This window comes from Aythya ferina (genome assembly GCF_964211825.1).
Source record: "Aythya ferina genome assembly, chromosome: 1".
Taxonomy (NCBI): Eukaryota; Metazoa; Chordata; class Aves; order Anseriformes; family Anatidae; genus Aythya; species Aythya ferina.
In genome coordinates, this window is record NC_140296.1 from 155,175,427 (window position 1) to 155,201,059 (window position 25,633).

The 25,633-nt window shown below is 50.3% G+C and overlaps 1 long non-coding RNA gene across 1 annotated transcript in view; it reads left to right on the forward strand.

The window, feature by feature from the left end:
• The window catches only part of LOC311429647, a 165,758-nt gene extending 142,231 nt beyond the window's left edge, over window positions 1–23,527 (forward strand). The window contains exons 2-3 of the long non-coding RNA XR_014688322.1: window positions 19,851–19,894; window positions 22,500–23,527. This is a non-coding gene — a long non-coding RNA (uncharacterized lncRNA). The remainder of the gene's footprint in view (window positions 1–19,850; window positions 19,895–22,499) is intronic.
• The last annotated feature ends 2,106 nt before the right edge of the window (window positions 23,528–25,633 follow it).

Consider the following 25,633-nt stretch of genomic DNA (forward strand, 5'->3'; position numbering starts at 1 on the left):
ACCAGATGGGTTTGCAGGTCCCTGAGAGGCCCTGGAGAGCTTCTCGAGCTGCCTCTTGGGAATCTCTGTCTGTGCAACGCTTTGGGCATGATGGTTCTTCAGGTGGGAACATGCATAATTACCGAGTGCTTGGGTGGCATGGAGCGCCGTGTCCTGAGCCGTGGGGACCTTCCAGCTGCCAGGGAATAAAGGAGAGGTTAGAGAGAGAATGTGTGGTGGGAAGCCTTTGGAACGTTCCAGGCACCTTCCACACCAGGAGGGGTTGGACAGCTGCGGTGTTTTTCCGAGATCCCTTTGCCGGTAGCAGTTGCGCCGTTGCGGTGGCCTGGGAGAGAAGGACAGGTTTGATAGGAGTCTTGTTGGTGCCTTGTGTGGGTGTGACACAGGGATAGGCAAGTTGAAGGTGCGTGTGCTTACCATGAGAGTGCAAGATGCTGGGTGGTTGGCCGCCCCTCTTTTCCACGCCCGCGGAGTCCCTTTTTGTGCCTGTCAAGAGGAGGAGGTGTTAGAGAAGTGGCAGGAGGTGCGCAGCGCCCTGTGTTGATGCTAGTGGGAAGCTTGCAGCAGACAGGGAGGCGCTGAGAAGTGGGAGCGATTTGGCCTAGTGTCTGTGTCCTCACCATGTGGATTTGCAGCTCCCTGAGAAGACGTTGACAGGTTGTGGATCTTGCTTGTGCGAGGCTCCCTTTGCCCAGGGCTTCGGGCATTGTTCTGTTGCCGCTGGCTGCGGAATGGCTGGGTGGCGTGGAGCGCTCTCTGTGCACAGGCAGTGGGACCTTGAAGCTGCCCGGGAGAGGAATTGGGAGGTTAGGGAGGTGGTGAGTGGTTAAGAGCTCCCTTTGTCTACAGCAGGTGGTAAGTGTCATCTGCCAGGGAGCCCCTAAGAGATATCCTTGAAGGTGGGTGGGGTGGACACACCTTTTTCTGTGGTCTTGTTCCAGCGCTGTAGCTGCCGTGGCAAGGCAGGAGAGCGAGCAGAGATGGGGGATGTGGTGAAGCTCCTGTGCTCGGCGGCTTTGGGACTTGCATCTGCAAGGTAGGGCAAGATGGGTTAGAGAGGAGGCGAGAGGTGCGGGGCTGCCTTTGTCCAAGGTTACGGGGAAGCTGTGTGTACCTTGACTGGCACGAGAGGTTAGAAAGATGTGGTGTGTGTCTGGGCTCCCTTTCTCCATGTCTCTTGGCACGTCGCAATGGTGTTGGAGGGCATGAGAGCTTCGAGCGCTGGTGTGTGGTGCCGAGCTCTGGGTGTCCGCAGCTCTGGGGAAGTTGTAGGTCCCTGTGCAGACCGTGAGAGGTGCCGCGTGGGGCAGAGCTGACCCGTTGCCCATGACGGTGTGGAAGGTGGAGGTGACAGGAAGAGCGCAGGAGGTTGGAGATAGCCTGGCTGTAGTGGAGCTCCTGGTCTCCATGACTCTGCAATCCTTTGTTGTGCCTGTGAAGAAGAGACTTTGCTGGAGAAGAGGTTGGAGTTGCGGAGCTCCCTGTGTCCATGCCTAGGGGTCCCTTGAATCTGACAGGCACCCTTCAGAGGCGGCAGCATTCTGCCTCGTGTTTGTGACCTGACCAGATGGGTTTGCAGGTCCCTGAGAGGCCCTGGAGAGCTTCTCGAGCTGCCTCTTGGGAATCTCTGTCTGTGCAACGCTTTGGGCATGATGGTTCTTCAGGTGGGAACATGCATAATTACCGAGTGCTTGGGTGGCATGGAGCGCCGTGTCCTGAGCCGTGGGGACCTTCCAGCTGCCAGGGAATAAAGGAGAGGTTAGAGAGAGAATGTGTGGTGGGAAGCCTTTGGAACGTTCCAGGCACCTTCCACACCAGGAGGGGTTGGACAGCTGCGGTGTTTTTCCGAGATCCCTTTGCCGGTAGCAGTTGCGCCGTTGCGGTGGCCTGGGAGAGAAGGACAGGTTTGATAGGAGTCTTGTTGGTGCCTTGTGTGGGTGTGACACAGGGATAGGCAAGATGAAGGTGCATGTGCTTACCATGAGAGACACGAGTGCAAGGTGCTGGGTGGTTGGCCGCCCCTCTTTTCCACGCCCGCGGAGTCCCTTTTTGTGCCTGTCAAGAGGTGGAGGTGTTAGAGAAGTGGCAGGAGGTGCGCAGCGCCCTGTGTTGATGCTAGTGGGAAGCTTGCAGCAGACAGGGAGGCGCTGAGAAGTGGGAGCGATTTGGCCTAGTGTCTGTGTCCTCACCATGTGGATTTGCAGCTCCCTGAGAAGACGTTGACAGGTTGTGGATCTTGCTTGTGCGAGGCTCCCTTTGGCCAGGGCTTCGGGCATTGTTCTGTTGCCGCTGGCTGCGGAATGGCTGGGTGGCGTGGAGCGCTCTCTGTGCACAGGCAGTGGGACCTTGAAGCTGCCCGGGAGAGGAATTGGGAGGTTAGGGAGGTGGTGAGTGGTTAAGAGCTCCCTTTGTCTACAGCAGGTGGTAAGTGTCATCTGCCAGGGAGCCCCTAAGAGATATCCTTGAAGGTGGGTGGGGTGGACACACCTTTTTCTGTGGTCTTGTTCCAGCGCTGTAGCTGCCGTGGCAAGGCAGGAGAGCGAGCAGAGATGGGGGATGTGGTGAAGCTCCTGTGCTCGGCGGCTTTGGGACTTGCATCTGCAAGGTAGGGCAAGATGGGTTAGAGAGGAGGCGAGAGGTGCGGGGCTGCCTTTGTCCAAGGTTACGGGGAAGCTGTGTGTACCTTGACTGGCACGAGAGGTTAGAAAGATGTGGTGTGTGTCTGGGCTCCCTTTCTCCATGTCTCTTGGCACGTCGCAATGGTGTTGGAGGGCATGAGAGCTTTGAGCGCTGGTGTGTGGTGCCGAGCTCTGGGTGTCCGCAGCTCTGGGGAAGTTGTAGGTCCCTGTGCAGACCGTGAGAGGTGCCGCGTGGGGCAGAGCTGACCCGTTGCCCATGACGGTGTGGAAGGTGGAGGTGACAGGAAGAGCGCAGGAGGTTGGAGATAGCCTGGCTGTAGTGGAGCTATTGGTCTCCATGACTCTGCAATCCTTTGTTGTGCCTGTGAAGAAGAGACTTTGCTGGAGAAGAGGTTGGAGTTGCGGAGCTCCCTGTGTCCATGCCTAGGGGTCCCTTGAATCTAACAGGCACCCTTCAGAGGCGGCAGCATTCTGCCTCGTGTTTGTGACCTGACCAGATAGGTTTGCAGGTCCCTGAGAGGCCCTGGAGAACTTCTCGAGCTGCCTCTTGGGAATCTCTGTCTGTGCAACGCTTTGGGCATGATAGTTCTTCAGGTGGGAACATGCATAATTACCGAGTGCTTGGGTGGCATGGAGCGCCGTGTCCTGAGCCGTGGGGACCTTCCAGCTGCCAGGGAATAAAGGAGAGGTTAGAGAGAGAATGTGTGGTGGGAAGCCTTTGGAACGTTCCAGGCACCTTCCACACCAGGAGGGGTTGGACAGCTGCGGTGTTTTTCCGAGATCCCTTTGCCGGTAGCAGTTGCGCCGTTGCGGTGGCCTGGGAGAGAAGGACAGGTTTGATAGGAGTCTTGTTGGTGCCTTGTGTGGGTGTGACACAGGGATAGGCAAGATGAAGGTGCATGTGCTTACCATGAGAGACACGAGTGCAAGGTGCTGGGTGGTTGGCCGCCCCTCTTTTCCACGCCCGCGGAGTCCCTTTTTGTGCCTGTCAAGAGGAGGAGGTGTTAGAGAAGTGGCAGGAGGTGCGCAGCGCCCTGTGTTGATGCTAGTGGGAAGCTTGCAGCAGACAGGGAGGCGCTGAGAAGTGGGAGCGATTTGGCCTTGTGTCTGTGTCCTCACCATGTGGATTTGCAGCTCCCTGAGAAGACGTTGACAGGTTGTGGATCTTGCTTGTGCGAGGCTCCCTTTGGCCAGGGCTTCGGGCATTGTTCTGTTGCCGCTGGCTGCGGAATGGCTGGGTGGCGTGGAGCGCTCTCTGTGCACAGGCAGTGGGACCTTGAAGCTGCCCGGGAGAGGAATTGGGAGGTTAGGGAGGTGGTGAGTGGTTGAGAGCTCCCTTTGTCTACAGCAGGTGGTAAGTGTCATCTGCCAGGGAGCCCCTAAGAGATATCCTTGAAGGTGGGTGGGGTGGACACACCTTTTTCTGTGGTCTTGTTCCAGCGCTGTAGCTGCCGTGGCAAGGCAGGAGAGCGAGCAGAGATGGGGGATGTGGTGAAGCTCCTGTGCTCGGCGGCTTTGGGACTTGCATCTGCAAGGTAGGGCAAGATGGGTTAGAGAGGAGGCGAGAGGTGCGGGGCTGCCTTTGTCCAAGGTTACGGGGAAGTTGTGTGTACCTTGACTGGCACGAGAGGTTAGAAAGATGTGGTGTGTGTCTGGGCTCCCTTTCTTCATGTCTCTTGGCACGTCGCAATGGTGTTGGAGGGCATGAGAGCTTCGAGCGCTGGTGTGTGGTGCCGAGCTCTGGGTGTCCGCAGCTCTGGGGAAGTTGTAGGTCCCTGTGCAGACCGTGAGAGGTGCCGCGTGGGGCAGAGCTGACCCGTTGCCCATGACGGTGTGGAAGGTGGAGGTGACAGGAAGAGCGCAGGAGGTTGGAGATAGCCTGGCTGTAGTGGAGCTCCTGGTCTCCATGACTCTGCAATCCTTTGTTGTGCCTGTGAAGAAGAGACTTTGCTGGAGAAGAGGTTGGAGTTGCGGAGCTCCCTGTGTCCATGCCTAGGGGTCCCTTGAATCTGAAAGGCACCCTTCAGAGGCGGCAGCAATCTGCCTCGTGTTTGTGACCTGACCAGATGGGTTTGCAGGTCCATGAGCGGCCCTGGAGAGCTTCTCGAGCTGCCTCTTGGGAATCTCTGTCTGTGCAATGCTTTGGGCATGATGGTTCTTCAGGTGGGAACATGCATAATTACCGAGTGCTTGGGTGGCATGGAGCGCCGTGTCCTGAGCCGTGGGGACCTTCCAGCTGCCAGGGAATAAAGGAGAGTTTAGAGAGAGAATGTGTGGTGGGAAGCCTTTGGAACGTTCCAGGCACCTTCCACACCAGGAGGGGTTGGACAGCTGCGGTGTTTTTCCGAGATCCCTTTGCCGGTAGCAGTTGCGCCGTTGCGGTGGCCTGGGAGAGAAGGACAGGTTTGATAGGTGTCTTGTTGGTGCCTTGTGTGGGTGTGACACAGGGATAGGCAAGTTGAAGGTGCGTGTGCTTACCATGAGAGTGCAAGATGCTGGGTGGTTGGCCGCCCCTCTTTTCCACGCCCGCGGAGTCCCTTTTTGTGCCTGTCAAGAGGTGGAGGTGTTAGAGAAGTGGCAGGAGGTGCGCAGCGCCCTGTGTTGATGCTAGTGGGAAGCTTGCAGCAGACAGGGAGGCGCTGAGAAGTGGGAGCGATTTGGCCTAGTGTCTGTGTCCTCACCATGTGGATTTGCAGCTCCCTGAGAAGACGTTGACAGGTTGTGGATCTTGCTTGTGCGAGGCTCCCTTTGCCCAGGGCTTCGGGCATTGTTCTGTTGCCGCTGGCTGCGGAATGGCTGGGTGGCGTGGAGCGCTCTCTGTGCACAGGCAGTGGGACCTTGAAGCTGCCCGGGAGAGGAATTGGGAGGTTAGGGAGGTGGTGAGTGGTTAAGAGCTCCCTTTGTCTACAGCAGGTGGTAAGTGTCATCTGCCAGGGAGCCCCTAAGAGATATCCTTGAAGGTGGGTGGGGTGGACACACCTTTTTCTGTGGTCTTGTTCCAGCGCTGTAGCTGCCGTGGCAAGGCAGGAGAGCGAGCAGAGATGGGGGATGTGGTGAAGCTCCTGTGCTCGGCGGCTTTGGGACTTGCATCTGCAAGGTAGGGCAAGATGGGTTAGAGAGGAGGCGAGAGGTGCGGGGCTGCCTTTGTCCAAGGTTACGGGGAAGCTGTGTGTACCTTGACTGGCACGAGAGGTTAGAAAGATGTGGTGTGTGTCTGGGCTCCCTTTCTCCATGTCTCTTGGCACGTCGCAATGGTGTTGGAGGGCATGAGAGCTTTGAGCGCTGGTGTGTGGTGCCGAGCTCTGGGTGTCCGCAGCTCTGGGGAAGTTGTAGGTCCCTGTGCAGACCGTGAGAGGTGCCGCGTGGGGCAGAGCTGACCCGTTGCCCATGACGGTGTGGAAGGTGGAGGTGACAGGAAGAGCGCAGGAGGTTGGAGATAGCCTGGCTGTAGTGGAGCTATTGGTCTCCATGACTCTGCAATCCTTTGTTGTGCCTGTGAAGAAGAGACTTTGCTGGAGAAGAGGTTGGAGTTGCGGAGCTCCCTGTGTCCATGCCTAGGGGTCCCTTGAATCTGACAGGCACCCTTCAGAGGCGGCAGCATTCTGCCTCGTGTTTGTGACCTGACCAGATAGGTTTGCAGGTCCCTGAGAGGCCCTGGAGAACTTCTCGAGCTGCCTCTTGGGAATCTCTGTCTGTGCAACGCTTTGGGCATGATGGTTCTTCAGGTGGGAACATGCATAATTACCGAGTGCTTGGGTGGCATGGAGCGCCGTGTCCTGAGCCGTGGGGACCTTCCAGCTGCCAGGGAATAAAGGAGAGGTTAGAGAGAGAATGTGTGGTGGGAAGCCTTTGGAACGTTCCAGGCACCTTCCACACCAGGAGGGGTTGGACAGCTGCGGTGTTTTTCCGAGATCCCTTTGCCGGTAGCAGTTGCGCCGTTGCGGTGGCCTGGGAGAGAAGGACAGGTTTGATAGGAGTCTTGTTGGTGCCTTGTGTGGGTGTGACACAGGGATAGGCAAGATGAAGGTGCATGTGCTTACCATGAGAGACACGAGTGCAAGGTGCTGGGTGGTTGGCCGCCCCTCTTTTCCACGCCCGCGGAGTCCCTTTTTGTGCCTGTCAAGAGGAGGAGGTGTTAGAGAAGTGGCAGGAGGTGCGCAGCGCCCTGTGTTGATGCTAGTGGGAAGCTTGCAGCAGACAGGGAGGCGCTGAGAAGTGGGAGCGATTTGGCCTTGTGTCTGTGTCCTCACCATGTGGATTTGCAGCTCCCTGAGAAGACGTTGACAGGTTGTGGATCTTGCTTGTGCGAGGCTCCCTTTGGCCAGGGCTTCGGGCATTGTTCTGTTGCCGCTGGCTGCGGAATGGCTGGGTGGCGTGGAGCGCTCTCTGTGCACAGGCAGTGGGACCTTGAAGCTGCCCGGGAGAGGAATTGGGAGGTTAGGGAGGTGGTGAGTGGTTGAGAGCTCCCTTTGTCTACAGCAGGTGGTAAGTGTCATCTGCCAGGGAGCCCCTAAGAGATATCCTTGAAGGTGGGTGGGGTGGACACACCTTTTTCTGTGGTCTTGTTCCAGCGCTGTAGCTGCCGTGGCAAGGCAGGAGAGCGAGCAGAGATGGGGGATGTGGTGAAGCTCCTGTGCTCGGCGGCTTTGGGACTTGCATCTGCAAGGTAGGGCAAGATGGGTTAGAGAGGAGGCGAGAGGTGCGGGGCTGCCTTTGTCCAAGGTTACGGGGAAGTTGTGTGTACCTTGACTGGCACGAGAGGTTAGAAAGATGTGGTGTGTGTCTGGGCTCCCTTTCTTCATGTCTCTTGGCACGTCGCAATGGTGTTGGAGGGCATGAGAGCTTCGAGCGCTGGTGTGTGGTGCCGAGCTCTGGGTGTCCGCAGCTCTGGGGAAGTTGTAGGTCCCTGTGCAGACCGTGAGAGGTGCCGCGTGGGGCAGAGCTGACCCGTTGCCCATGACGGTGTGGAAGGTGGAGGTGACAGGAAGAGCGCAGGAGGTTGGAGATAGCCTGGCTGTAGTGGAGCTCCTGGTCTCCATGACTCTGCAATCCTTTGTTGTGCCTGTGAAGAAGAGACTTTGCTGGAGAAGAGGTTGGAGTTGCGGAGCTCCCTGTGTCCATGCCTAGGGGTCCCTTGAATCTGAAAGGCACCCTTCAGAGGCGGCAGCAATCTGCCTCGTGTTTGTGACCTGACCAGATGGGTTTGCAGGTCCATGAGCGGCCCTGGAGAGCTTCTCGAGCTGCCTCTTGGGAATCTCTGTCTGTGCAATGCTTTGGGCATGATGGTTCTTCAGGTGGGAACATGCATAATTACCGAGTGCTTGGGTGGCATGGAGCGCCGTGTCCTGAGCCGTGGGGACCTTCCAGCTGCCAGGGAATAAAGGAGAGTTTAGAGAGAGAATGTGTGGTGGGAAGCCTTTGGAACGTTCCAGGCACCTTCCACACCAGGAGGGGTTGGACAGCTGCGGTGTTTTTCCGAGATCCCTTTGCCGGTAGCAGTTGCGCCGTTGCGGTGGCCTGGGAGAGAAGGACAGGTTTGATAGGTGTCTTGTTGGTGCCTTGTGTGGGTGTGACACAGGGATAGGCAAGTTGAAGGTGCGTGTGCTTACCATGAGAGTGCAAGATGCTGGGTGGTGTGCCGCCCCTCTTTTCCACGCCCGCGGAGTCCCTTTTTGTGCCTGTCAAGAGGAGGAGGTGTTAGAGAAGTGGCAGGAGGTGCGCAGCGCCCTGTGTTGATGCTAGTGGGAAGCTTGCAGCAGACAGGGAGGCGCTGAGAAGTGGGAGCGATTTGGCCTAGTGTCTGTGTCCTCACCATGTGGATTTGAAGCTCCCTGAGAAGACGTTGACAGGTTGTGGATCTTGCTTGTGCGAGGCTCCCTTTGCCCAGGGCTTCGGGCATTGTTCTGTTGCCGCTGGCTGCGGAATGGCTGGGTGGCGTGGAGCGCTCTCTGTGCACAGGCAGTGGGACCTTGAAGCTGCCCGGGAGAGGAATTGGGAGGTTAGGGAGGTGGTGAGTGGTTAAGAGCTCCCTTTGTCTACAGCAGGTGGTAAGTGTCATCTGCCAGGGAGCCCCTAAGAGATATCCTTGAAGGTGGGTGGGGTGGACACACCTTTTTCTGTGGTCTTGTTCCAGCGCTGTAGCTGCCGTGGCAAGGCAGGAGAGCGAGCAGAGATGGGGGATGTGGTGAAGCTCCTGTGCTCGGCGGCTTTGGGACTTGCATCTGCAAGGTAGGGCAAGATGGGTTAGAGAGGAGGCGAGAGGTGCGGGGCTGCCTTTGTCCAAGGTTACGGGGAAGCTGTGTGTACCTTGACTGGCACGAGAGGTTAGAAAGATGTGGTGTGTGTCTGGGCTCCCTTTCTCCATGTCTCTTGGCACGTCGCAATGGTGTTGGAGGGCATGAGAGCTTCGAGCGCTGGTGTGTGGTGCCGAGCTCTGGGTGTCCGCAGCTCTGGGGAAGTTGTAGGTCCCTGTGCAGACCGTGAGAGGTGCCGCGTGGGGCAGAGCTGACCCGTTGCCCATGACGGTGTGGAAGGTGGAGGTGACAGGAAGAGCGCAGGAGGTTGGAGATAGCCTGGCTGTAGTGGAGCTCCTGGTCTCCATGACTCTGCAATCCTTTGTTGTGCCTGTGAAGAAGAGACTTTGCTGGAGAAGAGGTTGGAGTTGCGGAGCTCCCTGTGTCCATGCCTAGGGGTCCCTTGAATCTGACAGGCACCCTTCAGAGGCGGCAGCATTCTGCCTCGTGTTTGTGACCTGACCAGATGGGTTTGCAGGTCCCTGAGAGGCCCTGGAGAGCTTCTCGAGCTGCCTCTTGGGAATCTCTGTCTGTGCAACGCTTTGGGCATGATGGTTCTTCAGGTGGGAACATGCATAATTACCGAGTGCTTGGGTGGCATGGAGCGCCGTGTCCTGAGCCGTGGGGACCTTCCAGCTGCCAGGGAATAAAGGAGAGGTTAGAGAGAGAATGTGTGGTGGGAAGCCTTTGGAACGTTCCAGGCACCTTCCACACCAGGAGGGGTTGGACAGCTGCGGTGTTTTTCCGAGATCCCTTTGCCGGTAGCAGTTGCGCCGTTGCGGTGGCCTGGGAGAGAAGGACAGGTTTGATAGGAGTCTTGTTGGTGCCTTGTGTGGGTGTGACACAGGGATAGGCAAGATGAAGGTGCATGTGCTTACCATGAGAGACACGAGTGCAAGGTGCTGGGTGGTTGGCCGCCCCTCTTTTCCACGCCCGCGGAGTCCCTTTTTGTGCCTGTCAAGAGGTGGAGGTGTTAGAGAAGTGGCAGGAGGTGCGCAGCGCCCTGTGTTGATGCTAGTGGGAAGCTTGCAGCAGACAGGGAGGCGCTGAGAAGTGGGAGCGATTTGGCCTAGTGTCTGTGTCCTCACCATGTGGATTTGCAGCTCCCTGAGAAGACGTTGACAGGTTGTGGATCTTGCTTGTGCGAGGCTCCCTTTGGCCAGGGCTTCGGGCATTGTTCTGTTGCCGCTGGCTGCGGAATGGCTGGGTGGCGTGGAGCGCTCTCTGTGCACAGGCAGTGGGACCTTGAAGCTGCCCGGGAGAGGAATTGGGAGGTTAGGGAGGTGGTGAGTGGTTAAGAGCTCCCTTTGTCTACAGCAGGTGGTAAGTGTCATCTGCCAGGGAGCCCCTAAGAGATATCCTTGAAGGTGGGTGGGGTGGACACACCTTTTTCTGTGGTCTTGTTCCAGCGCTGTAGCTGCCGTGGCAAGGCAGGAGAGCGAGCAGAGATGGGGGATGTGGTGAAGCTCCTGTGCTCGGCGGCTTTGGGACTTGCATCTGCAAGGTAGGGCAAGATGGGTTAGAGAGGAGGCGAGAGGTGCGGGGCTGCCTTTGTCCAAGGTTACGGGGAAGCTGTGTGTACCTTGACTGGCACGAGAGGTTAGAAAGATGTGGTGTGTGTCTGGGCTCCCTTTCTCCATGTCTCTTGGCACGTCGCAATGGTGTTGGAGGGCATGAGAGCTTTGAGCGCTGGTGTGTGGTGCCGAGCTCTGGGTGTCCGCAGCTCTGGGGAAGTTGTAGGTCCCTGTGCAGACCGTGAGAGGTGCCGCGTGGGGCAGAGCTGACCCGTTGCCCATGACGGTGTGGAAGGTGGAGGTGACAGGAAGAGCGCAGGAGGTTGGAGATAGCCTGGCTGTAGTGGAGCTATTGGTCTCCATGACTCTGCAATCCTTTGTTGTGCCTGTGAAGAAGAGACTTTGCTGGAGAAGAGGTTGGAGTTGCGGAGCTCCCTGTGTCCATGCCTAGGGGTCCCTTGAATCTGACAGGCACCCTTCAGAGGCGGCAGCATTCTGCCTCGTGTTTGTGACCTGACCAGATAGGTTTGCAGGTCCCTGAGAGGCCCTGGAGAACTTCTCGAGCTGCCTCTTGGGAATCTCTGTCTGTGCAACGCTTTGGGCATGATGGTTCTTCAGGTGGGAACATGCATAATTACCGAGTGCTTGGGTGGCATGGAGCGCCGTGTCCTGAGCCGTGGGGACCTTCCAGCTGCCAGGGAATAAAGGAGAGGTTAGAGAGAGAATGTGTGGTGGGAAGCCTTTGGAACGTTCCAGGCACCTTCCACACCAGGAGGGGTTGGACAGCTGCGGTGTTTTTCCGAGATCCCTTTGCCGGTAGCAGTTGCGCCGTTGCGGTGGCCTGGGAGAGAAGGACAGGTTTGATAGGAGTCTTGTTGGTGCCTTGTGTGGGTGTGACACAGGGATAGGCAAGATGAAGGTGCATGTGCTTACCATGAGAGACACGAGTGCAAGGTGCTGGGTGGTTGGCCGCCCCTCTTTTCCACGCCCGCGGAGTCCCTTTTTGTGCCTGTCAAGAGGAGGAGGTGTTAGAGAAGTGGCAGGAGGTGCGCAGCGTACTGTGTTGATGCTAGTGGGAAGCTTGCAGCAGACAGGGAGGCGCTGAGAAGTGGGAGCGATTTGGCCTAGTGTCTGTGTCCTCACCATGTGGATTTGCAGCTCCCTGAGAAGACGTTGACAGGTTGTGGATCTTGCTTGTGCGAGGCTCCCTTTGCCCAGGGCTTCGGGCATTGTTCTGTTGCCGCTGGCTGCGGAATGGCTGGGTGGCGTGGAGCGCTCTCTGTGCACAGGCAGTGGGACCTTGAAGCTGCCCGGGAGAGGAATTGGGAGGTTAGGGAGGTGGTGAGTGGTTAAGAGCTCCCTTTGTCTACAGCAGGTGGTAAGTGTCATCTGCCAGGGAGCCCCTAAGAGATATCCTTGAAGGTGGGTGGGGTGGACACACCTTTTTCTGTGGTCTTGTTCCAGCGCTGTAGCTGCCGTGGCAAGGCAGGAGAGCGAGCAGAGATGGGGGATGTGGTGAAGCTCCTGTGCTCGGCGGCTTTGGGACTTGCATCTGCAAGGTAGGGCAAGATGGGTTAGAGAGGAGGCGAGAGGTGCGGGGCTGCCTTTGTCCAAGGTTACGGGGAAGCTGTGTGTACCTTGACTGGCACGAGAGGTTAGAAAGATGTGGTGTGTGTCTGGGCTCCCTTTCTCCATGTCTCTTGGCACGTCGCAATGGTGTTGGAGGGCATGAGAGCTTTGAGCGCTGGTGTGTGGTGCCGAGCTCTGGGTGTCCGCAGCTCTGGGGAAGTTGTAGGTCCCTGTGCAGACCGTGAGAGGTGCCGCGTGGGGCAGAGCTGACCCGTTGCCCATGACGGTGTGGAAGGTGGAGGTGACAGGAAGAGCGCAGGAGGTTGGAGATAGCCTGGCTGTAGTGGAGCTCCTGGTCTCCATGACTCTGCAATCCTTTGTTGTGCCTGTGAAGAAGAGACTTTGCTGGAGAAGAGGTTGGAGTTGCGGAGCTCCCTGTGTCCATGCCTAGGGGTCCCTTGAATCTGACAGGCACCCTTCAGAGGCGGCAGCATTCTGCCTCGTGTTTGTGACCTGACCAGATAGGTTTGCAGGTCCCTGAGAGGCCCTGGAGAACTTCTCGAGCTGGCTCTTGGGAATCTCTGTCTGTGCAACGCTTTGGGCATGATGGTTCTTCAGGTGGGAACATGCATAATTACCGAGTGCTTGGGTGGCATGGAGCGCCGTGTCCTGAGCCGTGGGGACCTTCCAGCTGCCAGGGAATAAAGGAGAGGTTAGAGAGAGAATGTGTGGTGGGAAGCCTTTGGAACGTTCCAGGCACCTTCCACACCAGGAGGGGTTGGACAGCTGCGGTGTTTTTCCGAGATCCCTTTGCCGGTAGCAGTTGCGCCGTTGCGGTGGCCTGGGAGAGAAGGACAGGTTTGATAGGAGTCTTGTTGGTGCCTTGTGTGGGTGTGACACAGGGATAGGCAAGTTGAAGGTGCGTGTGCTTACCATGAGAGACACGAGTGCAAGATGCTGGGTGGTGTGCCGCCCCTCTTTTCCACGCCCGCGGAGTCCCTTTTTGTGCCTGTCAAGAGGAGGAGGTGTTAGAGAAGTGGCAGGAGGTGCGCAGCGCCCTGTGTTGATGCTAGTGGGAAGCTTGCAGCAGACAGGGAGGCGCTGAGAAGTGGGAGCGATTTGGCCTAGTGTCTGTGTCCTCACCATGTGGATTTGCAGCTCCCTGAGAAGACGTTGACAGGTTGTGGATCTTGCTTGTGCGAGGCTCCCTTTGGCCAGGGCTTCGGGCATTGTTCTGTTGCCGCTGGCTGCGGAATGGCTGGGTGGCGTGGAGCGCTCTCTGTGCACAGGCAGTGGGACCTTGAAGCTGCCCGGGAGAGGAATTGGGAGGTTAGGGAGGTGGTGAGTGGTTGAGAGCTCCCTTTGTCTACAGCAGGTGGTAAGTGTCATCTGCCAGGGAGCCCCTAAGAGATATCCTTGAAGGTGGGTGGGGTGGACACACCTTTTTCTGTGGTCTTGTTCCAGCGCTGTAGCTGCCGTGGCAATGTAGGAGAGCGAGCAGAGATGGGGGATGTGGTGAAGCTCCTGTGCTCGGCGGCTTTGGGACTTGCATCTGCAAGGTAGGGCAAGATGGGTTAGAGAGGAGGCGAGAGGTGCGGGGCTGCCTTTGTCCAAGGTTACGGGGAAGCTGTGTGTACCTTGACTGGCACGAGAGGTTAGAAAGATGTGGTGTGTGTCTGGGCTCCCTTTCTCCATGTCTCTTGGCACGTCGCAATGGTGTTGGAGGGCATGAGAGCTTCGAGCGCTGGTGTGTGGTGCCGAGCTCTGGGTGTCCGCAGCTCTGGGGAAGTTGTAGGTCCCTGTGCAGACCGTGAGAGGTGCCGCGTGGGGCAGAGCTGACCCGTTGCCCATGACGGTGTGGAAGGTGGAGGTGACAGGAAGAGCGCAGGAGGTTGGAGATAGCCTGGCTGTAGTGGAGCTCCTGGTCTCCATGACTCTGCAATCCTTTGTTGTGCCTGTGAAGAAGAGACTTTGCTGGAGAAGAGGTTGGAGTTGCGGAGCTCCCTGTGTCCATGCCTAGGGGTCCCTTGAATCTGACAGGCACCCTTCAGAGGCGGCAGCATTCTGCCTCGTGTTTGTGACCTGACCAGATGGGTTTGCAGGTCCCTGAGAGGCCCTGGAGAGCTTCTCAAGCTGCCTCTTGGGAATCTCTGTCTGTGCAACGCTTTGGGCATGATGGTTCTTCAGGTGGGAACATGCATAATTACCGAGTGCTTGGGTGGCATGGAGCGCCGTGTCCTGAGCCGTGGGGACCTTCCAGCTGCCAGGGAATAAAGGAGAGGTTAGAGAGAGAATGTGTGGTGGGAAGCCTTTGGAACGTTCCAGGCACCTTCCACACCAGGAGGGGTTGGACAGCTGCGGTGTTTTTCCGAGATCCCTTTGCCGGTAGCAGTTGCGCCGTTGCGGTGGCCTGGGAGAGAAGGACAGGTTTGATAGGAGTCTTGTTGGTGCCTTGTGTGGGTGTGACACAGGGATAGGCAAGTTGAAGGTGCGTGTGCTTACCATGAGAGTGCAAGATGCTGGGTGGTTGGCCGCCCCTCTTTTCCACGCCCGCGGAGTCCCTTTTTGTGCCTGTCCAGAGGAGGAGGTGTTAGAGAATTGGCAGGAGGTGCGCAGCGCCCTGTGTTGATGCTAGTGGAAAGCTTGCAGCAGACAGGGAGGCGCTGAGAAGTGGGAGCGAGTCGGCCTAGTGTCTGTGTCCTCACCATGTGGATTTGCAGCTCCCTGAGAAGACGTTGACAGGTTGTGGATCTTGCTTGTGCAAGGCTCCCTTTGGCCAGGGCTTCGGGCATTGTTCTGTTGCCGCTGGCTGCGGAATGGCTGGGTGGCGTGGAGCGCTCTCTGTGCACAGGCAGTGGGACCTTGAAGCTGCCCGGGAGAGGAATTGGGAGGTTAGGGAGGTGGTGAGTGGTTGAGAGCTCCCTTTGTCTACAGCAGGTGGTAAGTGTCATCTGCCAGGGAGCCCCTAAGAGATATCCTTGAAGGTGGGTGGGGTGGACACACCTTTTTCTGTGGCCTTGTTCCAGCCCTCTAGCTGCTGTGGCAAGGCAGGAGAGCGAGCAGAGATGGGGGATGTGGTGAAGCTCCTGTGCTTGGCGGCTTTGGGACTTGCATCTGCAAGGTAGGGCAAGATGGGTTAGAGAGGAGGCGAGAGGTTCGGGGCTGCCTTTGTCCAAGGTTACGGGGAAGTTGTGTGTACCTTGACTGGCACGAGAGGTTAGAAAGATGTGGTGTGTGTCTGGGCTCCCTTTCTCCATGTCTCTTGGCACGTCGCAATGGTGTTGGAGGGCATGAGAGCTTCGAGCGCTGGTGTGTGGTGCCGAGCTCTGGGTGTTTGCAGCTCTGGGGAAGTTGTAGGTCCCTGTGCAGACCGTGAGAGGTGCCGCGTGGGGCAGAGCTGACCCGTTGCCCATGACGGTGTGGAAGGTGGAGGTGACAGGAAGAGCGCAGGAGGTTGGAGATAGCCTGGCTGTAGTGGAGCTCCTGGTCTCCATGACTCTGCAATCCTTTGTTGTGCCTGTGAAGAAGAGACTTTGCTGGAGAAGAGGTTGGAGTTGCGGAGCTCCCTGTGTCCATGCCTAGGGGTCCCTTGAATCTGACAGGCACCCTTCAGAGGCGGCAGCATTCTGCCTCGTGTTTGTGACCTGACCAGATGGGTTTGCAGGTCCCTGAGAGGCCCTGGAGAGCTTCTCGAGCTGCCTCTTGGGAATCTCTGTCTGTGCAACGCTTTGGGCATGATGGTTCTTCAGGTGGGAACATGCATAATTACCGAGTGCTTGGGTGGCATGGAGCGCCGTGTCCTGAGCCGTGGGGACCTTCCAGCTGCCAGGGAATAAAGGAGAGGTTAGAGAGAGAATGTGTGGTGGGAAGCCTTTGGAACGTTCCAGGCACCTTCCACACCAGGAGGGGTTGGACAGCTGCGGTGTTTTTCCGAGATCCCTTTGCCGGTAGCAGTTGCGCCGTTGCGGTGGCCTGGGAGAGAAGGACAGGTTTGATAGGAGTCTTGTTGGTGCCTTGTGTGGGTGTGACACAGGGATAGGCAAGTTGAAGGTGCATGTCCTGACCATGAGAGAAACGATTTCAAGATGCTGGGTTGTGTGCCTCCCCTCTTTTTCACGCCCGCGGAGTCCCTTTTTGTGCCTGTCAAGAGGAGGAGGTGTTAGAGAAGTGGCAGGAGGTGCGCAGCGCCCTGTGTTGATGCTAGTGGGAAGCTTGCAGCAGACAGGGAGGCGCTGAGAAATGGGAGCGAGTCAGCCTTGTGTTGGTGTCCTCACCTTTTATTTCTCATCTCCCTTAGAAGACATTTACAGGTTGTGGATCTTGCTTGTGTGAGGCTCCCTTTGCCCAGGGCTTCAGGCATTGTTCTGTTGCCGCTGGCTGCGGAATGGCTGGGTGGCGTGGAGCGCTCTCTGTGCACAGGCAGTGGGACCTTGAAGCTGCCCGGGAGAGGAATTGGGATGTTAGGGAGGTGGTGAGTGGTTGACAGCTCCCTTTGTCCACATTAGGTTGTAAATGTAAGCTACTGATCTGCCTTGAGTTGCGTTGGTGCAGCCCCTTTTATACTGTCTTGTCCTGGTGATGTCACAATGTCATACAGTGAGTCAGCTAATAAGAGTAAGCCGCCCAGTGTGACGTCACTATGACATCACCTTGGCTTGTGACCTGGAGTTGAGTCTGTGCTTCAATGCTATGACATGGCTATTTGTTTGTTTCAGTTTTTACAATTCAAGTAGTAGGTACTAACAACAGAAAAATGGAGATTGGCAGAAAAAAAAATGACAAGGATGAAATGAAGGAAGAAAGGGAAGGTAGGAATGAAGGTGGGAATGAAGGTGGTGGGAAGGCTGGAAGGAAATAAGGAAGCCATGAATGCAGGAAGTCAGGAAGGCAGGAAGAGGGGAGAGATGGAAGAAAGGAAGGTGACTAGGGAGGTTTGGGAAGTAAGGAAGTAAGGAAGGAGGGAGTGAGAGGAAGGACAATAGAGAATGAAAGTCATACTCCTGCTGTATGGAACTTGCTTTGGCAGGGGGGATGGACCTGATGATCTCTTTATGTCCCTTCCAACCCCTACAGTTCTGTGCTTCTTTTATTGCAGCATAGACAAAACATCAATTTATAGATTTTTTTTTCAGGATTTTTATCCTATCATCTCACTTTCTTTTGCCACGAAATTGCTTTCAGTGTGTGCCACATGCTGAAGAATCAAAACCAACAGAATCAACAGAATCACAGAATGGTTGAGGGAGGAAAGGACCTCTGAGGGTCATCTGGTCCAACTCTCTTCTCAGGTGGGGACACCTAGAGCAGATTGCCCAGGAACATTTCCAGAGTGCTTTTGAATATGTCCAGAGAGGGAGACATCCCAGTTATATCATACATTTGGTATCAGGAATGGAATTAATACTGATTCACAAAATTTATGAAGGAGAGAGACAATTCTCTTTTCATAGGTTTTCTCTGCTGATTTAATTTTAATTTGAAGATTAATGTTGCTTAAAATATTTTGATTTTATTATTGAATGATGAGAGTTAACTTCAAAGATATACAGATCTCTCAGTTTACGTGTGTCCAAATGATCCTTTAATACCTTTATTTATTCCTCCTACACACCTTGGAATGCAATTTCTAGGTATATTCTCATTCTCATCACGGAGTACTTCATCAGGTTTCCAGCTGCAGGCATACCACAGGTATTTACATAGAGTTGCTTTAAGTTACTTTAGCATTTGCAACTATATGCAACAATTTTGTATTGAATAACAAATGCAACATGGTGTCTGTTTTTCTTACAATTACTCTGTGCAGTCCCAGTTATGTAGCTGACAGAGTTACCTATAAAACTCCATGTTATTAGGAGGTGACATGTATTACTTTCTTGCTGATCTGTGACACAAACCAGAAAGGGCTGTATAGAGTGATTTATCCATTCCACTTTTGCTGAGCTCAGCTAATAAGATACTCAGGTCTCCTTACTGCTGCCAGTTATTTCTATTTGGTAAATTTCTGGATATGTTATTATCTCCCCAAAAGAAATGCAAGTGCAGATCAGATTTAGAAATACAAGATCTAAATTTCTCTGTCTTTTCTTTTTGTTTGTTTTCTCTCTCAGACCTTCACAAAATTCCATGTTTCGATAAGTAGTCTTTTTTTTTTTTTTTTTTTTTTTTTTTTTTTTTTTTTAATACATAGATATGGATTAGACTGTTAGCCTCTAGTAATATCCAAACTCAAAAAGCCTTCATTGTCTTCTTAAATCTTAGGAAAATACTCTTTTAAGAATGTAAAACCTCATAGCTATCATTAACTTTTCATGGACTCATTTGTCCACTTTACCATTGTTAAATCCTATCATGTTAACTAATGGGGTATTTATTGTTATGATATACACTAGATGAGGACTGTTTTAGGTGTGAAACCTGTCTACTACTATTCCCACACTGTTTCTGAGGCAACTAGAGCATATGAACTGGACTTCTTTTGGTGAAATTATACTGGAAGATGTGTTCCAGGTGTATGCTATTTTGGTAGCTATCTTCAGTCATTAGAACAGCACCGCTCTCACAAAGTAAAATCCCTAAAATATTAACAGACCTCACTTTGACTTATTTTAGTGTACAGGCCTCTTTCTATTGAGCCACTTCTTGTTAGTTGCGGAATAATCTAATCCTTTTATCCTTTGGATGAGAGGGAAGGAGGGAGGAAAGGAGGGAGGGAGGATGTAGACTGCTCATAGCAATTATAGATGAGCTTGAGTCTTCAAGAAAAATATTTAGTAGCACTTCTATACTGTTATCTCCATGCTAATTATGATAGTTTTGGGAACCATTATTCATATAAAATCAGTTTTTTTTTCTTTTTTTTCTTTTTTTCCTTTTTTTCTGACACAGGAATAAAATGTTCTTATCACTTTTCCATTTCTAAGTTTGGGCTCACCCTTTCCAACATCATAAATATGTGGGAATTAATCAAATGAGTTTGTAATATGCTTTGAAGCACAGACTTCAGTTCTGGGCTCTGGTTTTGAAGTATGTGGCATGGTAAATTTTTTATTCCTTTGGAATTTGTAGCATTCAAAAGTGACTTTGAGCTGTTTGTACAGCTTTTGATCCTGGGATCATTCTGCAGTGATCCATCTTCTTTGCATGATTTATAACCTGCCTGATCCCAGGGTTGTTGGGATACAGACCACTTGCCCATGACATTGATCTGAAAAGGAATGAGCCAGAATCATGTGCAGTCACACTATGTTGGAGTTATGTTTCTTAACCTGTCTCAGTGGATTTGGGGGTAACTAGCTACATGGTGAAGCAGCAGTGAAAAATTGCCTAATAAGGAGCATCAGTAGTCTTTGGTCTTTACTAAAAGCAAAGACTTTTGATAACAACAAAATTCTGGTTGCTAACAAGAGCATATAACTACCTAACACATATTCCAGATACTTATAAGTAATGGATATATTTACAAGGGCTGCTTTTTGAATTATGATATGAAATTATAGTAGTGGAGGATATTGATACTGCTAGTAATATTGCTTAATTAGAGCAGAAAATATAGGTATGTTAATCAGATATAGATTACCACTGATATAGGTTGGCAAAAAAAGGCTTAATTATCATTTCCAGAGGCACATCTATTCTTCATTCATTAAAAAATGTGCAGAAAGAGAACTGCATGTTGCATTTGAATCTTAAGAAGCTGAAATATCTGGAAGACAAATTTAAAAGCGGTGGATATATTAAAAAAGTACATATTGGAATGAATTAAGGTCTAAAACATGAAGCATAACATCCACTAGTTCTAACACTTCTCTTTTCTTACCCTGTACTTTCTTCAGGTAATACATCCAAATCAAGGAAGAATTTGATCCTCTGAATTGCAGTACGTATTATCCTATTCCTCCTAGAAGCCAAACTGAATTTTATAGTAAGGATATTTAACACAGATTTGTAAGTACATTTGTAGGAGTTTTCTTCTGAGACTTCTTAAAATTGGTAGTGTATTTCATTCTCAAATTACAAGCATAATTTTTGGTTAATTAAGGTTAAATTATATCAATTATAAAACATTATGGATGCAAAATGAAACTCCAAGTGCATTAATTATTAAAATTATAAAAATTCAAATAAAAAGCTTTATTATTAGTGCTAACTTTTCCTTTAGGAAAAAGTTAGAAAAAAAGTTAGTTTAGGAAAAGAACCATTTTGCATTGGTAAAAATATGGTGTCAATTCTCATATTAGTATTGAGAACTAAAAATTGTAGTAATTTCTCAAACAACTATGAAACCACCATCTATCCATCTAAATGCTTGTAAAACTGACTCAAAACTGACAGAAGCAAAGTGTCTTCTGTACACAAAACAAAATTCTGTTAATATGCCTCACATGGAAAACATTTAATATTTTTCTGACTTGAAAAATTATTCGGGATTTTGACAGGTACTATTTATTTTCATTCTCCTTTATAACAGTTCTTAGAGTAGCTAGAGTTTCAAGAAATACTGGAAACTGAGATACTGAAAAACAAGTCAGTTAAGAATCTCAGATTTAGATATTCCAAGAAAAGTGGTCTGTACTCACAAATTCTTGCCTTTGTGAATTTCTTCTTAGCCAAACACTAGAACTAACAGAGGTGAAGGATTATCCTGTTATTGGTCTTCTAAGCCAAACAAATTAAGATGTTCTTCAAAAGCTGAATTCACCAGCTTCAAATTATACACTGAAAACCGTCATTACTTAGAAGATATATCAGCTGCTGGCCCTGGCAAGATTAAATAAATAATAGATTTTCAAGGCTGAACTCTTTAAATTATAATTGCTTCTGGAAAGGACAATTCCTGGCATCTTGTGAGTGATAAAGAGAATTAAAGATCCATGTAAGGTTTCTGTCAAGGAAATTAAAATATTTTATTATGTGTTGAAAAGTTTGAATTACACATTACAACGTATGTGAGGGATTTTCTTTTGCTGAAGAGCTGGACACCAGTTTAATACAGAACAAAACTTAACTCTAACCATTCACTATCACAATTTAGAATGGTTACAGGATATCTGGATTGAGAATTTCTTGTCAACTGTTAGAGTGCTAAAGCAAAACTTCATTGTGAGACACTGTAAGCAGAGTACCATATCCATGGCATCATGAAATGCAACTTTAAATGCTTTCAGTTGTGTTATTTATTTTTTCATATTTTCATAGCTTTGAATAGTGTAGTAAGAGTAAAGAATTTCATAGCAAATATGTCTGAGTGAGAAATTAATATCTTCCACATATCAGCAATTTGGTAGGAAATGCCAATACTTCTTCATGTCCTATTTAATAAGGGATAATAATTTAATAAGGAATTGGGTCTCCTGCTCCTAACTTGTGAAGATTCAGAATGGTAACTACTAGAAATTTTGAAATAAGGAAATGTGAGGAAGTTATGAGCTGTGGACCCCAGACAGCTAAGGGAAATGCTGAAGCTTGTTAAGGTTCCAATTCTTCTGAAGAACTGGTGAGACATACCACTCATTAGAAAAAAAAAATAAAAAAAAAATGAAGTGATGAGTCTAGTGAGAAAAAAAAAAAAAAAGAAAAAAAGCAATTGAACCTCACGAGAGAAGTCTATTATAAAAGATGAAGGAATCTATTTCTCTATACAAACACAAGATGAAAAGAAAGAAAAAAATAAGGGATCTGTGGGACTATTTTCAATAAATTTCTCAAGATCAAGTTTTCCTTGTCTGTTGAAGGTTTATCTTAAATTTTGGACTACAGGAGAATTTAAATTCTGATAGTTATTCCTATGTTTGGTTTTATGCACGACTATAGTTGAAACATTTGTAATAATTGTGAGTAAACTGTATTATGGTTTGAAGAGAAAAAAATAATATCGATAATTACAGAATCTGAATTATCTGAGATATCTTAAGTGTTGAAATTAGCTTGCAATATGTAAAGACAAATATGATATGAAAATACTATCTGTAATTTATGAAACTGACTAAATAAGGGTATTTCTTCAGGTTTGTAACACCAGAAGGGAGTTCCAGGAAAATTTGATAGCTTATTGTAAATGAAAGTTTACTGCTAGCTTACACTTTATTGCATGCTTTCCAGGAACACGTGGCATTCCAGAAGCGTATGTAGAAGGTGTGAGGTGTTTTGGAAACTATGGATTTACACAAAATTCAGTACATTGTCTGATATTTGAAAAGTACATTTTCAAATGTAAATTCAGTATTTAGTGAAACAGACAACAGTTGAAAAGGCCAGAAATTTATGAGCTCTGCTCTTTTTGTGACCTGATTCTTCTGTGTTTTACTTCAGGAAAACTATTAGCTAATAAGTGTCCTTTGTTTTCTCTTTCTCTTCTAATTTCTAATTTCTAATTTCTAATTTCTAATTTCTAATTTCTAATTTCTAATTTCTAATTTCTAATTTCTAATTTCTAATAATTTCTAATTTCTAATTTCTAATTTCTTTTCTTTTTCTGTGAGCAGAGCTCCACAGCTGCCCCATGTCAGATCAGAGCCAGTTCCAGCCAGCTCCTAAAGGGACCCACTGCCAGTGAGGAACATTGGTTGGGCCTTTGGGAGAGCAGATTTAAGAAGGTAAACTGATGCGCAACAGCAGCTGGGAGAGAGGAGTGAGAAGCAGCCCTGCAAACATCAAGGTCAGTGCAGGAGGAGGGTAGAAGGTGCTCCAGGCACAGAGCAGAAGTTCTCCTGCAGCCCAGGGAGAGGAGCCCATACAGGAGCAGGGGATCTGGGGGGAACTACTGCCCTTGTTGGAGCAGTTTGGACCCTGACAGATGGACCCTATGGTACGGATTTATGTTGGAGCAGTTCTTAAAGAGCCTGTGGGAAGCCCAAATAGGATCAGTTTGTGAAGGACACCATACTGTGGGAGGGACCCCACATGGAGCAAGGGCAGAGAGGGACTGTGAAGGAGCAGCAGAGATTAAGAGGTTGGATGAGGGGGGAAGGTGTTTATAGTTTGCTTTTAGTTTCTCACTGTTCTAGTCTGCTAGTGATAGGCAATAAATTATATTAAGCTCCTTATGCTGAGTCTGCTTGGCCTGTAACAATAATTGGTGAGTGATCTCCCTGTCCTTATCTTAACCATTGAGCCCTTTCCATTGTATTTTTTCCCAATTTTCCATTGATGAGGGGGAGTCAGAGAGCAGTCATGGAGTTCAGCTGCCCATCAAGGTAAAACCACCACATTACTTGCTTTTTGTCATTTTTCTGACAAATGACAAAAAATGAAAGAAAATGGTGAAGGAGAATGGCTGGATATTTTAATAAATTGAAAAATTAGAATAAAGAGCATTTCCCATCATAAAAAGTATATTACATCACAACTAATCTGATTTTAAAGTTGGGTGATATAACTGCAAGATTATTTCTTCATTGGATGGTTTCTCCATCCTATAGAAAGTCTAGTGTTAGAGACTGAAACCATCTATTTTGACACAAAGACCCAACAAGAATTAGAGAAACAACGATAGGCAGATTACTCTGGAATGTTAAGGAGACAATTTCAGGGCAGGGAAAGTGGGGGGAGGGGGAGGGATCAAAATGCCTCTGACAGGACAAGAGGCAATGGGCACAAATTGTCACACAGGATGATTGTGATATATGTTCATCTGATTTGTGTCAATAGAGAGCAGTTCTGTCTGTCTCTAGGTCCTACACTGGCAATTTAATTCTTCCACAGATGTGGTTTCTTCCCTTTCCTCCCAGTGTCCCAGTCTCCCCCTCATTATAGTCAATTTATCAAATCTTCAGAAATACTCCTCAAATCTATGAACCTATTTGCTTTTGTTATTCCGAACTCTTATTCCTAACAGTTACAGCCTCTTTGCCTTCTTTGTGGTTGATGTAGCACTGCTATAGATGTGACTGGAATGTCCCTGTGAATGGCCTGTGAGGAATGTTTTAACAACTCGTGAAGTGTCAATAGAGAGCTATTTTTATTTGTATGTTCTTTCTTTGAAGTCTCTGATGTCTGGGGGTTTCAGAACAACTGCTAACAACTAGTAACTGTTATGGCTTCTTAATGGGATACTATGCAAGCCCCTGATATCTGGCCAGGTGGCCAGGAGATTAAGGAGAAGAAAGAAAGAAGTTGAAGGACTGCTAGAAGACAAAACTTGCAGGGGATGCTGTGTAAGCTTTTGACATGCTGCCAAGGAGTACAAAGGGGAAGGACAAGAAAAAAAAACTGAGAGGAAGACTACGAGCCTTCAGCATGAAAGACCCCCAGAGACCTCCAGGGGGACCACCGGAGACTGATGCGCATACTCCAGTAGGAGAGTTTGGATCCCAGAAGCTAATTATAATAACCCGTTTTTTTTTTTTAGAAGTAGTAATGAGTATGTATTAGCCTAGGAGCATAAAAATCTTGATTTTTATGTACATCTTACTTGATGTAACTGGTGTGCGTCTAGGTGGAGCGGAGACTCCTGACGCACCCAGCGCTGTTTGCTTACCTCTATTCTTTTAATAAATTATAAACTTTGATTATAATCCTATTTTGGGACTGAGTAATTTATAACAATGATCCATCTGAAAACACCTTTAATGTGAGGGTGGTCAAACAAGCTGTACAGAGAGAATGTAATGTCTCCATCCATGGAGGTATTCAACATTTGTCTGGCCATAGCCCTGAGCAACCCATTGTAGCCGATGAGTTGGACTATATGATCTTAAGAGGTCCTTGCTAACATTATCCAGTTCTATGATTCTGTTTGGGAGAAATCTGGGGAGCTATCTTTTAACAGGAAGGATTCTCTGGTTTCTGAATAAAACCACAATATTAAATTTTCATTACAGCTATGTGACAAAACTTATTCTTCTATGGAAGGTTGAGGTTCAAGTTGACAGAAAGAAGGAATATTTGTTGCATACTGCAGTTGTAGTGGGGCTGAAAAGAGACTGACAAAATAAAATGTGGAATGCAAGGGGAACTTTGCTGTGAGAAGTTTTTCAACTGGGTAATGGGCGCGGCGGTCCTTGTATAAGTCTCAAGCTTCAGTTTAAAGCTAGGGTTGGGCTGAGGAAAAAAGAAAGGCTATAGCTATAGATGGAGTGGGGCTGGAAAGAGGTTGTCAAAGGAAAGCATAGATGCAACAAGAATTTTGCCATCAGCAAAATTCCATCTAGACAATGGCTGGGAAGTTTTGTGTAAAGCTTGGCCTTCAGATATGTTTTGAATTATATTCTTGATTTCCCATATGTATTCTATAATTTATTTCAAAATGTATCGGGCTTAGAATGCGAGAATTTGGTAGCGTGCAGTGGGGTTAGTGCTCCAGAGGTGGCGTCTGTGAGCAGAGCCCACAGCTGCACCATGTCAGATCAGAGCCAGCTCCAGCCAGCTCCTCAAGGGACCTGCTGTTGGCCAGAGCTGAGCTAGTGAGTTGGTTGGGTCTCTGTGAGGGCAGATGTAAGAAGAGGAAAAAAAGTGCTGCGCAGCAGGGAGAGAGAACCTGCCCTATGAACACCAAGGTCAGTGCAGAAAGAGGGAAGGAGGTGCTCCAGACATGGAGTAGAAGTTCCCATGCAGCCTGTGGAGAGGCCTCTAGTGGAGCAGGCTGTCCCCCTGCAGCCCATGGGTCCCACATGGAGCA